The sequence below is a fragment of the Lacerta agilis genome, chromosome 4 (assembly GCF_009819535.1).
Source record: "Lacerta agilis isolate rLacAgi1 chromosome 4, rLacAgi1.pri, whole genome shotgun sequence".
Taxonomy (NCBI): domain Eukaryota; kingdom Metazoa; phylum Chordata; class Lepidosauria; order Squamata; family Lacertidae; genus Lacerta; species Lacerta agilis.
In genome coordinates, this window is record NC_046315.1 from 90,392,715 (window position 1) to 90,409,086 (window position 16,372).

Here is a 16,372-nt window from a genome sequence, read left to right on the forward strand (position 1 = left end):
GATCTAAACCTATTTTTCTGTATAAATATTATTTGCCAAAACTTCATTTATATTTTGGAAAAGAATGTCTAACGATGGTAAATCGACCTTACATTGGTTTGTTGTTTTTGTTGTTGTTGTTTTTAATACTCCTTTGAAGCAACCATGAAATGGGCCAATATAGTCAGCAAGTACTGAAGCCGAGACATAATTTCAAGTGTCTCTGTGTTTTCTATAAGAGCACTTCACCAAAATACCTTAATTTGCCCATACAAAATGATCAATGGTGACATTTACACTGCATCCTTTGCTAACAGTTAAATAAACCCCTTCTCTTATTCCATGTACTGTAATTATTTAGGAGCCTGATTTAAATACTCATTTATGAGTTTGTTGAAATATTATTTAATTACCCAATGTGCAACCATGGAAATAAAAAGAAGCATTTTAAAATGATTCTGGTACCTCAGTGTTATTTCATTGTTGCGACATACTGAGAAAACGATTGCAACAAAGGAAAGTGGATCAATGAGCCTTGCGTTTAGAAAAGCTATAGGCAATAAATATCTGAAGAAATGCTGGGATTTAGGGTGCTTTTATCAGACAGGAGTTTATGCCAGGCACTCCTGGCATTCTCAATCCACATACAATACCAATCCCTATGCTGATGCTTTTTAGTCAAAACAGACTGGTAGATCTGCACTGCTGGCACAATCATTCTTTCACAAATCCAGAACTTCCTTCCCTTTTCTGTTTGGCACAGACAAAGAGCTATCTCAAAACGCCCTATGGGTGATTATTTTCTCTGTACCAGTGAGCCTGAAATACGGGAAGCCAAAGTTCCCCTTAGATTGACTTCATGGAAATGCTGAGGCCTCTCGAATGATGATCAGACAAAAAATGACTGCTGTTGTAGTCAATTGGTAAAGGTGAGCTCTATAACCCGGCAAATGTACCTACAGCATCTAGCTTGCTGTTCCTTGAGAACAGCCTAGCTGAGAACTAGGCTTGAAACAGAAAGCAGAGACGCTGATCCTTAAACAGCGATCTCCTGCTTCTACAGTTCTGTAATACTCTACAATTCTATGATTCATGGAATTAGATATTTTCAGCACAGCTGGGATCCTGCATTTAATTTTAAATTTGATATTAGACCACCTTGAGACCCTCTCTCACACCTTAAAAACAAACACATACAAGGTGCTGTGTTACTAGGCTGCAGATCTGCAGCCATTCTTAACAACTTCAGCCTAAAGGTGGTAAACCTGTGTGGTCTTCCAGGAAATATTTCTTTCCTTGCAGTTTTACCCCATTCTTCCTCAGAATGGGAGTGTGGAGCCGCTAACAATACAATATCACAGGTAAGCAGCACCGCACACTAAAACATACCTGAATATGAAAACAGAACAAGGCAACAGTAGTAGAGCGCAAAAATTATAAACTAATTTTTTAAAAAAATGTTGCTTGCATCCCAAAGGCCTTGGCAGATAGGAAGGTTTCTACCTTTTGTGCTTAAATGTGGCCAAAGTGGAAAACAATCAAATGTTCTATGGGAGTTCCATAACAGATGGGGGGAAGTGCTCCAGTAATATTTCGTACATTAACAGAAGCAGCGCTATAGTGCTAATGTCCTGCTTGTGTGCTTCCGGTAGGAATCTGATTGGGCACTGACAGCAAGTTATACTGGACCAGGTAGGCCCCTGATCTTCTATCCCAGCAAATGCTTGCCTGTGACCTTCCAGTTCCACCACTCCGCCATCCAGAGAGACTTCTGCACCCTCAAACAATTCCATCCTTTCTCTCCTAATGTCATATACTGCTGGAGCTGTCTTGCAGAATACCTCTAAGTAAAGTCACCCCTCTTATCTCACATATCTCCTGAAAATATAATTTCCCATATTCTGTTTGCACAATCCGAGCCCCAATGCCCTAGTCTAAGGCTGCCACTTATTGAACAGTAAGCCCCATTTAACTCCGTGGGGATAACTTTTGATTATAGGATGGTGTAAGGTTAAGTATAAGCAATGGAAAGTACTGCACACTTCCCTGTCTTCCTTGTGTGTGTGTGGATCTCCCTGCCTGTGGATGGTGCTCAATGAATAAATATTTCGCCCTCCAGAACTAACAGCTCATGTAGAAAAATTCATTAAAATGAATCAAATGTCACAGCTCTAATCCATTTGGCTAAATCTAAACTTGTACCATCCATGAAAGCTGTAGCAAGAGGCATTTTAATTATGGTGAGGGCTACTTATTTAAAAATTATTGCAGTGTCAGAAAAACTGAAATGGGTAGAGTTGCTAAATTTGTCTTCTATTTAGTTTTTAAGAACATTGCACTATCGTTCTATAATGAGGCAAGTGACCTATCTGGCCCTGTATTACCTGTAATATCTAGATGCCTCAGGTGAAATATACTGTATCAGTACTATTGTAGGAGAATCCACTGTCCATCATCTGCATCTTCTAGCAATACAAGCTATTATCATTCCATTGCTATTCTGCAATATTGCCTTCAAATCACTTTCTGAAATACAGTTCCACAATATTTTCATGGTGTGCAAAGTTCTGCACACTTTCCCACGGGGGTGGGGTGGGGAAGGTTAAGTGACTTCTGTTTCATGGCATTTCTGTGTGTCTCTTGACAGAAGTCTGTCACTGCAGTCTCTCAAATGTGTGGGCAGCTCACACCGACACAGTGAACGTGAGTAGTTCCTGCCACCTAATCTCCCACAGGAACAGAATTTTGGAATACCAGGAGTTACCGGTATATACCAAACACACACAAACAAAAGGGTGATCGGTGACCTGTGTGCATGCTCATGATCATTTACAGGTTGGTGTAAGGAGACAATGCAATCTGAATGCATCCTGTGACTGGTGTGGACAGAAAAAGTGTGACCACCCTGGAACATACAGAACTATAGTGCTATAAACAAAGAATCGGGAGGGGCACAGTATGAACCATGAAACTAGGATGGCTCGATACAGAATTTGTCCAAACCCTTGCATGGCTGCTGTACTTGCTTGCTAACTGTGGCTTCCAGTCACTGCAGTTCTGTTACCTGGCAACGCTTAAGAGGTCAAGAAGTGAGAAGCAGCAGTGAAGGTGGGTGGCTTTCATATATTAATTTAAAGTAATCAGCCAACTCTTTTGCTGCAGGTCTCTGGAATTTCTGTATTCCCCTCTAAAATAGTCAGCCTATATGCAAACCATGATAGGAGGAATTAAGAGATTCCGCCCCCCCCCCCCCTAGCCATAAGATGATGACAAGCCCCTACATATTAATCACATCGCAATTAAGCCATTAGCTTTCTGAACTTCATCATCACAAATTCTATGGTCCGGTTCACACAAGTAAAAAAACCCTATTTTGTCAAAGGGTTATGTAAGGCAGTAAACATGTTTTGCTGCTGGCAGGAGAGAAACACTTCTAAAATGTTTTCACAAGGTCTCAGAACAGTGCAGAAGTTTGCAGTATCCTGATCACAGTCGCTTTTCTTTTCTGAAGAAACGTGCTCACATTTTGAATAGTACTGAGGTCCCATGGGGGGAGGATTGTGGTGGCACAGAAAGAAGTCAAACTAAAGAGGACCCCCCTTTTTTACCCTTTCCCTTTGCTCCTATCAACACTTGGGGCCCCTCCAAACATTCTGTTTATTGTGCATTCATGATGATTTGTGCTCATGATTGTATTGGGGCAGTTATACGTGATCCCACTTTCAACACTCTTTGCTCCTGCAAAAGTTTCATGGTAGATATACTGCTTCGTTTCCAATGAGTTTGTGTCCTGTAATTTCCTGCTGAAATCCTGTATTTTGCAAGTGTTAAGAGTTTGTTTTTGTCTCACGTTTGTTGCACTATAGCACAAGAGTGCCCCCCTCCAGACGGCAATTGTTGGTTTTTAATATTTTGGTTAAAGGAAAATATTTGATACACTAAAAGGAGAATGTCCTGGGTGCCTAGATCCAAATTTGAGACAAGCTTTCTTTGGTGAGAGAGCCCCAGCAGATATTTAAAATAGCAAAATAAAGCATGGAAACATAGTCTGTTAGACCTTTAAAATATTCCCTTCTATGTTGCTTCCAAAGCTCCCCACTTCCCTTAGCATAGAAAGAGACCACATGTTTGACAAGTTAAAAGTGTTTTACTTACAAACCTGCAAAGAGTAGATTCAGGTACTTTTCCATACAGCAGGAAGAAAAAGACAGGCAGTACAACTTAGTTTCAAAATGGTAACACAGTCTAAGCTTGGAGCATCCAGCTTCAATATCCTTACTGGTAGGGATCACATGGTGAAAAAGAATAGTGGAAAGTGGGAGAGCAAAGGGTTTGGTAGCTCTTCCTCCCAAGGTGAGGGGGTATGATCTAGTTCAGGGTTTTTGTGGGAATTAAATGAGGAAGAGGGAAATCATGTACCGGTATGCCAGCTTGAGCACCTTGGAGAAAAGAGTGTGATACAAATGCAGTAAGTAATTTTTAAAAATGGAATAAAGCAATGTAAATCAATCACTAAGGCACTATTATTGGGTCAATGTCATGTTGCAGGACAGAGTCTGAAGGGGCCCTTATAGCAGTGTTTTTCAACCACTGTTCCGCGGCACACTAGTGTGCCGCGAGATGTTGCCTGGTGTGCCGTGGGGAAAATTGAAAAATTCAAGAGAATTACTTTATATATAGTCAATATAGGCAAGAGTTAATTTTTTTAACATTTTCTAATGGTGGTGTGCCTCGTGATTTTTTTCATGAAACAAGTGTGCCTTTGCCCAAAAAAGGTTGAAAAACACTGCCTTATAGATTCTTTAGAGTTGGCTACAAGGAAACAATCATTGCCTCCGCTACCCCTTCACTTAGCTGGGAAGCATGCAGCTTGAGAAGAGGAGCTTGCAGTGGCGTTGCCAAACCTGACTCCATGGAGCAGATTGGCAGCAGACACCACAGCTCCTCAGCTTGATCCAGAAGGCACCCAGCGTGAGCAGAGGAGTTCCACAGAGAGCCACCCTGATTGTGCCCCTTTTGCCATCAGAAGGGTTGATCAACCTGGATAAGGCTGCCTTCAGCTCGCCTGTTTTTCCTGCCTCCCTGTATTCTGTTCCCCTCAAAATGATGTGGCTTATATTTATGCCACCCCCACACTTCAGCTGAGGTTGGCTCCCAATATGCAGATTACAATTAATCTACACACAAATGTACAATATAAAATGAGGGGTATGTTGGTAATTGTGCCAGTCTCTTCTGATTCCTGGCAGCTGGCGATACAGCCCAGGTTCCCAGCTCTTTCCTGCAGCAGAAAAAGCTGCAGATAGACATGGGGTGATGCCAATGGCAAAGCTGACGTGGTTAACTATGTTTCAAAATGGGTTAGATTTCATGGGGTACACTAGCATGATCAATACTCTCCATTACTGATGAACTGGAGATTAATACTGATTAAGGAGCACAAAATAATTTGCAAACTCACCAGGAGGGGGGAAAACCCTCCAAACAACCCAACATCAATAGTATTTAGTTACTAATTCACAGAAAATATAGAAGGAAAAGTATGATGGAACAACACGGAAACAGAACGTGCCAACATAAAAACTGTCCTACGTAGTTCTGGGAAGAAGACCAAATAACAGAAGAAAACAGTAATAACATTTTGACCAGCCTCCAGGGTTTGGCCAAGGTAGCAACTGTGTTATGCTTTTTGGGGTTAATCATCATTTTGAGCTGCTTTCAAATCAAAATTTCTGCTCGTATATAATTATAGCTGTTTAAATAAAGGAGCCTGGCAGAGCTATTCATCTTTTACTTCTAAAATACCATACACCTCCTAGACGTCTTAGAAAATTGGCCTCATTTTTTGTACCAAACATAAGGGAGCCAAAGTTCTAAAATCAATTACTTTATGCACAATTGAGAGATCTGAATGCATCAAGACGGAACTTATTTTACTAGCTTTTTTATCAAAACAGATGGGAGATATACATTGCAAAGCTTCTAAGAAGAGAAGCCAATCTGTACTCCCTCATCCTTTAGCCAAGCCATTGGAATTTCACTTAGATATTGAAGAAGGCATTGTTTGCAGTCAATATGGGGCAAGACCAGTATTAGAATGTCAGGGTAGCTCTAGTCTTCTTCAAGCATAGTGTGTGGACAAAGATCTACGAGTAAGTAGGAGGCCTATGTCTGCATACACCAAGCCCATGTCCACACCTCCCCCCCCCTGCATGTCTTTAGCCTTGCTGATCAAGGAAGGTCTGAAGGAGGGTTCTGTCCATTTTCATTTGAACACCTCTGCACAACTAGAGATACTACTTTATCAGGGTTTCCAATTGCACAGTGGGTCCTACTCAAAATGGGAAGGTCAAGAAGGTCTTGAGGAACGGTTGAAGGAGCTGGATATGTTTAGCCTGGAAGAGACTGAGAGGAGACAGGATAGCCATCTTCAAATATCTCAAGGGCTGTCACATGAAAGATGGAGCAAGCTTGTTTTCTCCTGCTCTGCAAGTTACAACTCAAACCAATGGCTTCAAGCTCCAAGAAAGGCTATTCCGACTAAAGACGAGGAAGAACTTTCCGACAGTAAGAGCTGTTCAACAGTGGAGCGGTCTCTCTCGGGAGGTTGTGGACTTTCCTTCCTTGGAGGTTTTTCAGCAAGGGTTGGATGGCCATCTGTCATGGAAGCTTTAGCTGAATTTCCTGCATTGCAGGGGGTTGGACTAGATGACTCTTGGGGTCCCTTCCAACTCTACAATTCTATGATTCTAAGAACACAGAACGTAGGGCTGAAACATAAGGGGGTGTTGGGGACAGCACCAGTGCAGGAAGCACCGTGCCTCTTACACAGCTGGATATTTCCTATTCAAGCTTAATATCTCAACAGCACTTCCCTGCTATGTTTTTAGCAGCTCTGTGCTTGAGTTCAGTACATGTTTTACATGCAAACTGTCCCTGGTTCAAACTGTGAAAAGGACCCCATTCCTGAAACCCCGGAGAGCTGCTGGCAGTCTGTGTTGAAAATACTGATCTAGATGGACCAATTGTCTATGTTTCCAAGAGTTCTCATTTAACATATTTTGCTCCCTCAACCCTTCCATGTAAAACAAACTTATTACTGAGAGCTTGTGAGAGGGCAGGCTGTAAATTTTAATAAAACCCCACCCACTTTTAATGGATCAAATGAAAGCTACCATGGATGGTTTTATTTATTTAATAAATGTATGAAACACTATTCACAGCACAGTTATCTTCCCACAGTGTCTTGCAGCATTTAAAACCATATAAAATAGAAAGCAATATTTAATGAAACTGTAGGGATGTTGTCAGGCTGCAGTTTGCAGGGCTGCCAACAGGTGGTGCTACAAACTACAACATAACAGAAAAGCAACACTGGATGGTGAGGAGTGGGGGATGTAGAAAGGGGCAAGCAGGTGGCCCAGGTAAACAAGCAGGCATTCAGGCAGTCCAGGCAAGCAGTCAAGATGGACTGGTGAGCACGCAGCACAGCTGAGTAGCGAGGATGGATGGCTTAGGTGAGCCTGCTGCTAAACCCAGACTTCCGTTAACCCTGCCAAACCCTCTTACAGCTCATGCCCCCCTTACAGCTCCCTCAAACTGCATACCCTCCAACTTTTCTCTGATGAAAATAGGGACATCCCATTCCATAATAATAATTTTACTATTTATACCCAACAAATCTTACTGTGTTGCTCCAGCCACTCTGGGCAGCTTCCAATGTATATAAAAACATAATAAAACATTTTAACATTAAAAAAACAACACCTTCCCTATACATGACTGCCTTCAGATGGCTTGGGGGTTGGATAACTCCATACCCTCCAACATTTCTCCATTGAAAATAGGGACATCCTAAGGAAAAGTGGGACATTCCAGATCAAATCAGAAACTGGGACGGCTTCTCTAAATCAGGGAAGTCTCTGCAAAATAGGGACACTTGGAGGGTCTGAAACTGCAACCTTTCTCCTTGAATGCAAGAAGCAAGGGGGTGATGATGGGGTGTAAAGGGAAGGGGCTGGTGAGGTGTAAAGAGATTGTGGTGGTTTGCAAGGGGAGGGTAAGCAGAGTTGGTAAGCAAAGGAAACAGTGGTGGCCTTAGTCCTTAGTACAATACATTCATAACAGCAGCAGTAAAAAGATTCCAAAGATTTATATACTGTATAAATTGATCCATTTTGGTGTACCACTGCCAGACATTCCAATACAAGACAAAAAAACAACTGAGGCCATAATCAATTGCTTCCCCAACTCCCAAATGAACCAAACTCGATAGAGACACTGAAAAAGCAGAGCTACAGTATGTCTAGAACGGTGAATGACAGTCAATCTACTGATGGATAATGGGAAATGAGTGACGGTGCATGTTTTAAAAAAATTGCACAGCATTGTCTTTGTGTGGAAGATTGAAAATGGATTCCCCACCAGATGTAGTTATGGTTGGGGGTCTGTTACGAAGCGATGTCTTCGCATTAAACTATTTTAAAAAGCAGCAACTGAGCAATAAGCTCTTATGAGCTAAAATGTTTCCAAAAAATGGTTATGCAATGCTTCTAAAGAGCTTTTTTTTAAAGTAGATTTTCTCTCAGTCCAAATGTTTTAAATTATGCTGTTGTCAAGCAGCAAAATCTCTGTGCATTTCCAAAGAAGAGCAAGGGAGATGACTCACGACATCCTAAGGATCTACTACTAAACACTCAACATACTGAAAGTATACAGTAAACAGCAGTGCTTAAATCTACAGTACTTAAGAAGAAAGAACATCATGTGGTGAATTTGAGCATATTCTGCTGCTGTGATAGCAGTGTTGAAACTTTGATTCTGACCCTGAAAAATCCACTTAAAAGTCTGCCTCATGCTGATTTGAATGCCTATAGAATCTATATCGATTCTGTCACTGACAAAACATAGAATTCCATTCAGCAGCAGGAGAGAGGTGAGGGTAGGATCAAAATATGCGTCATCCACACAGTTGCATTGCTAGTTTTTAATGTCTGTAACAGAAAATTGTGTGTACTAAAAACACACGAATCTGACAGTCATTTCTCACGGTAAAAAGAATTTTAGGAAAGGGCAGTGGAAATGGAGTTAGCTTATACAGAAAAAATAGTTGCTTGCTTGCTTTATATTTTGCATAAATCAGTAAATGAGGCAAGGTGATAGACTTCCTTTTTACCAAAGAGTGTGCAATACCTAAGGAGAAGCACCCAAATGGGAGCTTTGCCCTAAGCAAATGAAAATAAGATGATACCTAGTGGTAGACCCACACTGATTTCAATGAGTCCACTCAGAGTATGACTAATATTAGCCACCACACATTACTTTTGGTAAAATAAAAAGCCAACCTACCGGTACTTTTGAAAAAATAAAATAAACAAGGAAGGTTGGAGCCCCAAATGACAATGTCTATGTTGAATGGGAAGAAGTAATTGTTCGGGGTACTCTCACCTTTTTTATTAGGACATATCTGAGCAGAGATTTCGATCCCATGGCTAATCACTGCAGATTTTAATTGATTTAAGAGTGATTTCCTCATATCAGAACATCCTAGGAAATACAGTTCTGTGAAGGGGAAATGGAAACATGTAGCAGTCCTTAGCATTCTTCAGGGAGCAGAAACACATGTATTTAGTAAAACAAATATGGAATACCTAGCAGTTCTGGTGGATATACAATCTGTGTATAAGATTACAAAATGCTTTTTTGCCCAGGGATTGTGTGTTGTCTCTTTTGCTTCAATAGTTTTATATTTTTGTTGCCTCTCAGTCTTATTTTTGTTTGAAGGATATTATTACATTGCATTTTTTAAAAATGACTGAACACTGCAATGCGATCCACTGGGTGAAGGGTAGTCTAAAATTCTAACAAATGAATATGAATAAAGAAATGCTTAATTCACTGAATGCTATTTTTTTAAAAAAACAAAACCCTAATATTAAGAGGAACAATGCACATTGTTCTGCAAGGTTGCTAAGTAACAGTGGCATGTGCCCTATTGTGACACAATCCCCTGTTGGATGACTTGCAACCAAGTGAATTATTCTTATTCTCATTATTAATTGAATTTATATACCACCCTAAACCCGCAGGCCTCAGGGCAGTTCACAGGAAAAAAACAGAATATAAAACCACAAAGTACATAACTAAAATAAAAACAACAACCCAATACTCACCCAAAACATTTCAAAAGGGCATAGGATGTCAATCAAATCAACCAAGTGAGGATGCCCTGACACCAGGTTGGTGCCTGGCATCTCCACCTTCTGGTGGTGCATGCCTGGGGATCCTTGGATCTTGACTGTTTTCACAAACTAGCAGCACATCCTGTACAATACTATCTGTTAAATTTTATCTGCACAATCAGAATGAATTCCAGGAACCAAAGAGTTGTATTGAAAAATATGACTTCTGAGCCTTCTGGCCCCAAACTGGCGACTAGGCATGCCGTTTTGGTGACTGTTAGCCTGGTTTAAGGAGCCATTTGGCACCTAGCTGATATATCTGACTTTCTAACACTGCTTCTCCTATAAGCCATACAACTCAGTGATACTCCTCAAAATCTTTTATTTGCCTCCTGTTCTTTCTGAGTCAAGCATGAACACCTTTCACAGCCACGTTCTCAGTGGGTCTAATTCCTTCCTGCACTCTCCGCAAGTTGCTCATGGCAGATTTTTGTCAAACCTGGAGGACCCAGGTGTCCCAAGTTTAGTGCAGTGATGAAGACCCTGCAACCCATTTCAATTTTTGGCAGTGCTGTTGAAAGGGTAAAGAGGATGCCCTGGACTGGAAGAATGAGCTTTTTTTTTTTTAGTGGCCCAATGCCCTGGATATGGATAAGATTGGCTCTGATGAGATGAGGAAATGATTGGGAATGGCTGTGAGGCCAGAGAGAATTTAGCTATTTGGGTAAGGAGGTGGCATGTCTCTGGTTCAAAAAGACCTCTGGGGTGAGCAATGGCATACTGTTTGAAAAAAAAATCATTTCTCTTTACTTCTGTTTTTCCCCCTTGTATCATGGCGAAGGCCTCTTGACTCATCGATTAAGTTGCCATTGAAGGGACCAGAGAACAAATTAAAAGCATAAAGCATCCTTGAAGCCTAGAGAAAAGGTGCTGCCACCACCTTCCTCCCCGTGCTTTTGATGCGGAGGCTTGGCACTTTCGCTGCAGTGTGGTGCAGTAGTTAAAACATGGGTCACCAATATGGCAGCTTCAGGTGCTCATGTGCTCTCACAGGCCTTCTCTAGTGCTCACAGGGTCCCCTGCTGAAATTAGGCTTGAAACAGGCATTCTATCAGAGCCAACAGAACGGGTTGTGGTGCCCATAGGTCCAAATGGTTGGTGACCACCGAGTTAGGATGTTGGCCTTTGAGCTGGGAGACCAGGGTTCAAATTCCCCCTCCCCCATAATCATAGCTGCCAACCCTCCCTGCTGTTCCCCACTGCTATACATAGCTGTCAACCCTCCCTGCTGTTTCCCAGTGCTATAATAAGGGAATTTCCTGCAAAAAAAGGAAAAGGTTGACAGCTATGCCCACTCTCTTTCCACTCTCAGCTAAAGTAAGTATACTTAGGTGAGAATAATCTGATAAAGGGAATATATTGGATTCATACTTTCCCATAAACTATTTTGAAATAGGTTAGAGAAATCAAATGTGCATCTTTGTAGTTGTTTCAACTGAGTATGGTAACATGCCATCTTATTTGATCCCATCTGCTATACAATATACCTTCTTATTGTCTTTAACATTTTGCACAGGAAACCTTTTTCCTTCTGAGTATTTTTCTAGCTCCGGTATTGTAATTTGTTACATAATTTGGGCAAGCCATCTAATTCTTCACATACCAAAGGGACCAGCTAAGGGTGATGTTGGAGGAGATGCCAAGAAACAGATGCTTTGGGTGTGGCTTCAGCCTCAGTTAATTAAAACCACATATATTTTCAGATGGAATTTGAATAAATACAAAATCTCCACCAAAGTAATTTCAGATTAGTTGTGCAATATACTGTATGCTTAGATAGACACAAACCAGTTCCTTAATTACAAATGAGACGACTCACTGGCTACTATGAGTAGAGTCAAACTGACTCAAAGTTTCCCTATACATGTGTCATTTTGCTTAAGGGAGGAGAAAGCTATTAGCAAATTATCTGAAGATAGCAGAGGCTTCCAACCCTATTTTAAAAAAACTTGTTCTGACAGGTTGTCTGAAACAACTAAAATTCCCCACTGGCACTGCAAACCTTCCTGCTGCTTTACTTGTATTACATATGCATTCAAACTACAGTAGAAGTCCCAAAGATGCCCATTTTAAGCAGCTAGGATAAATTATGCTCTGTAATTTACCCCTATTCCAAACTCCATTCAGAAGCAGGGCTACTGCTCGCTGGACCAACTCGGGCCTGGCAGAGGGAAAACAAGCCTCTAAACTTCCACCAGTCTCCCTCGCCTCATCCCTTTTTCAGGACTCTCTCTGGCTTCGGTTGAGCCGCAGCTGAGCCAGAATGGAGGACTTATGGCACTGTATCTCTGGATGAGCTGAGACTTCAGCAGCCAGAGATTTGCCTATTTCAGTTATTGGGTTTAGATTCCTCCCTTTACTACCATCTAACGCTGATTTACAACCAGCAATTAGCACTGCACAAAACACAAGCATGACATGATCATTGCTCAGAGGGCCTGTGTTACTATATAAAAGAGATGTGACAAGGGAGAATGATACATACAGTTAACTGGAGGGTTAACTGGTCGAAGTTGTAGAAAAAGTGAGGCTGGTTGACCAAAGTAAAATCTGTCTTGCTTTAAAGGCCTAGAAACAATATATCAAAAATGACATGTTGTCATATTCCTGTATTGCAGGGGGTTGGACTAGATGACCCTTGGGACCCTTGCAACTCTATGATTCTATTAATATGGATGTAAGCCTCTAATATTTTGGTGATTAAACAGTATATAAATTAGGTTAAATAAATAAAGGACAGCATATATACTGTCTAGGTAAGCAACTGCCTGAGAATATCTGTTCGAGGGGCAACAGCACTTTGTAGGCAACCAGGAACAGCTCAATTTTATTCACATTTTTCAATACATAGGGAACTGCAATGGTGTGGCACGGCTTTAGGGACAGATACTATAGGGCTAGTACTACATGCTTGCAATCTTCTCAACTTGTATATTTGTATATACACACTTTGTTACAGAAGGAATTCTCCCCACTGTGCTCTTGCCATGACAGAAACCGTCGCTGATAACTGGTACCCTGGAATTTTCTCATACTTTGATAAGTTGTGTGGGAACGTCAAACTAGGACTGGCCACAGAGCTCCATGCCACTAGGAAGCCTACAGAGGGCTTGGCTAGTTTGCCAGCTTTAGCTCTGTGGCACAAAATAGCCCAACCTGGAACTGGTAACACGAGGAACCAGTAGAATCCCATCTGGCCTTTTATTACATAAGTGCAAACTCTGGCTTGGCTCCTCATTTTGAGAAAGATCATGCTAGTGTAGTCAGAGCTGCTCAGAAACCACTAGTAACACTAGTAACACTGCCTAACTTCTACCAAGCCACTGGCTTGACTACTTGCTTGCCTCCATCTTTGATAAGTAGATAATGTGCAACATAACTGGGCCAAAGCAAACAAGATAAATTTTAACAAGGAGAAATGTAAAGTACTACACTTGGGCAAAAAAAAAAAATGAAAGGCACAAATACAGGATGGGTGACACCTGGCTTGAGAGCAGTACATGTGAAAAGGATCTAGGAGTCTTGGTAGACCACAAACTTGACATGAGTCAACAGTGTGATGCAGCAGCTTAAAAAGCCAATGCAATTCAGGGCTGCATCAATAGGAGTATAGCGTCTAGATCAAGGGAAGTAATAGTACCACTATATTCTGCTCTGGTCAGACCTCACCTGGAATACTGTGTCCAGTTCTGGGCACCACAGTTCAAGAAGGATACTGACAAGCTGGAACGTGTCCAGAAGAGGGCAACCAAAATGGTCAAAGGCCTGGAAACGATGCCCTATGAGGAACGGCTTAGGGAGCTGGGTATGTTTAGCCTGGAGAAGAGAAGGTTAAGGGGTGATATGATAGCCATGTTCAAATATATAAAAGGATGTCATATAGAGGAGGGTGAAAGGTTGTTTTCTGCTGCTCCAGAGAAGTGAACACAGAGCAATGGATTCAAACTACAAGAAAGAAGATTCCACTTAAACATTAGGAAGAACTTCCTGACAGTGAGAGCTGTTCGGCAGTGGAATTTGCTACCAAGGAGTGTGGTGGAGTCTCCTTCTTTGGAGGTCTTTAAGCAGAGGCTTGACAGCCATCTGTCAGGAATGCTTTGATGGTGTTTCCTGCTTGGCAGGGGGTTGGACTGGATGGCCCTTGTGGTCTCTTCCAACTCTATGATTCTATAATATTACAGCGTGAAATCTATGTAGCATGTATGTACCACTTGTGTCCACTTCATGCATCAAATAGGCTCTTGCCTATAAAATGTCATGACCCTCCTCTGACAGGTTGCGTGCCTTCAATCTGAGACTTCACTGGGCTTCCCTTTCCAAGCCATTCCTGGTTCTGAGAGACAGTAGGGTGGGGGAAGGTGGGGTCCCTCGCCTGAACCGCCCCTTCCTCTTTCACCACATCCTTTGTCCTTTCCTCTGCCTTGGACTACCCTGACTTCCCTTCCTCCCCTGGCTCCTGCCTTGTGGGTGGCATCACACCCCATAAATCTCTGGTCCCTTGCCTCCACCACACACTCTTTGGAACCCTGCCAGTCCCTAACTTAAAAGCTCATACCACGATAAATTAGTTTTAAAGGTGCCCTACGATTTGAGTTGGTCACAACATGTATAATAATTATATAAATAAACAAACTTATAATAAAGAATGTCGCCTTTCAGCAAAGAGTCCAGAGCAGGTTACAACACTATAATACATACATAAACACAAAGCAATCAAAGATAAAACAGAATCCACTTCAGGAAAAGCTGCACTACATATGCCACACCTACAGTAGCCTACTGTTCTGAAAAGGAATATTTTTACAGTATCTGGTACTGAAACACAGATAGGGTAGTTACAGGTAGGTAGCCGTGTTGGTCTGCCATAGTCAAAACAAAATAAAATAAAAAATTCCTTCCAGTAGCACCTTAGAGACCAACTAAGTTTGTTCTTGGTATGAGCTTTCATGTGCATGCACACTTGTATCTGAAGAAGGGTGCATGCACACGAAAGCTCATACCAAGAACAAACTTAGTTGGTCTCTAAGGTGCTACTGGAAGGAATTTTTTATTTTATTTTGTTTTGACAGATAGGGTAGCTAGCCAGCCAAAGCTTGGGAGGGGGCAGATTTTATAACTAGGGTGCTACTGCTGAGAAAGCTCTCCATTGGGTTCCTGACCCATAGACCTCCACACCTGATAGTATTACTAAAAGGGCCTATCCAGGCAATCTCAAAGAATGGGCAGAAGAGAATAGGAAGAGGAACTCCTTCAGGTAACAGAGAGAGTCCTAAATTGCTCAAGGCTTTATATGTCAAAACTATTGTCTTGAATTGGGCCCAGCAGAAAAACAAGTAGTCAGTACAGAACTTACAAGTATATCACATGGTTCTTTCAAATACATTAGAGCCATCAGGAATCGGTAGCAGCTGCATTCACACTAGCTGCAATCTATGAACTATTTTCAAGGGCAGTCCCACACAGAATTCATTACAATAGTTTAAATGGATAGTTACTAGGTTACTGGCTCACATTGGCCAGGCTGTCCTCCTGCAAGAAAGTCGGAACTAGCAAGATAACCATAATTAGAAATGGGCACTGCAAGCCAGGGTCACTTGGGCCTCCAGCAACAAAGTGGAATTGAGAAGTATTCCCAGACTACATACCTTAACCTTCAGGGGGAGTATTTCCAGAAAAGGCCATATTCCTATTTTCTGGACCTAGGATCCACCAATCCACAGAACCTCTTTCTTGTTGGGATTCAGCTTCAGCTTTTTGGCTTTCATCCTACCCAGGCACTGAACAGGAACCTGCAGAGCTTCACCTGACTCAAATTATATGGAGAAATGCAGCTGAATGTCATCAACATACTGATGGCAGCTCACTCATCTAAACTCTCTGCAAACTGCTTCCAACAGCTTCATATGCATGATAAAGAGTATAGGGGCAGAATAACCCTGAGGGCCTCCACAGCATACTTACCATGAGGCCAGGAAGTCCTCCATTAATACTCTCTGAAACTAGTCCTATAAGCAGAACCAGAACCACCTAAACACTGTACCTTTGGCTCCCACACCAGAGAGCCAATTCAGGATACCTTGGTCAATTGAATCAAATGTTGCTGAGAGATCCAAGGAAAATTAACAAGGTCACACTTCCACTTTCCATTTCCC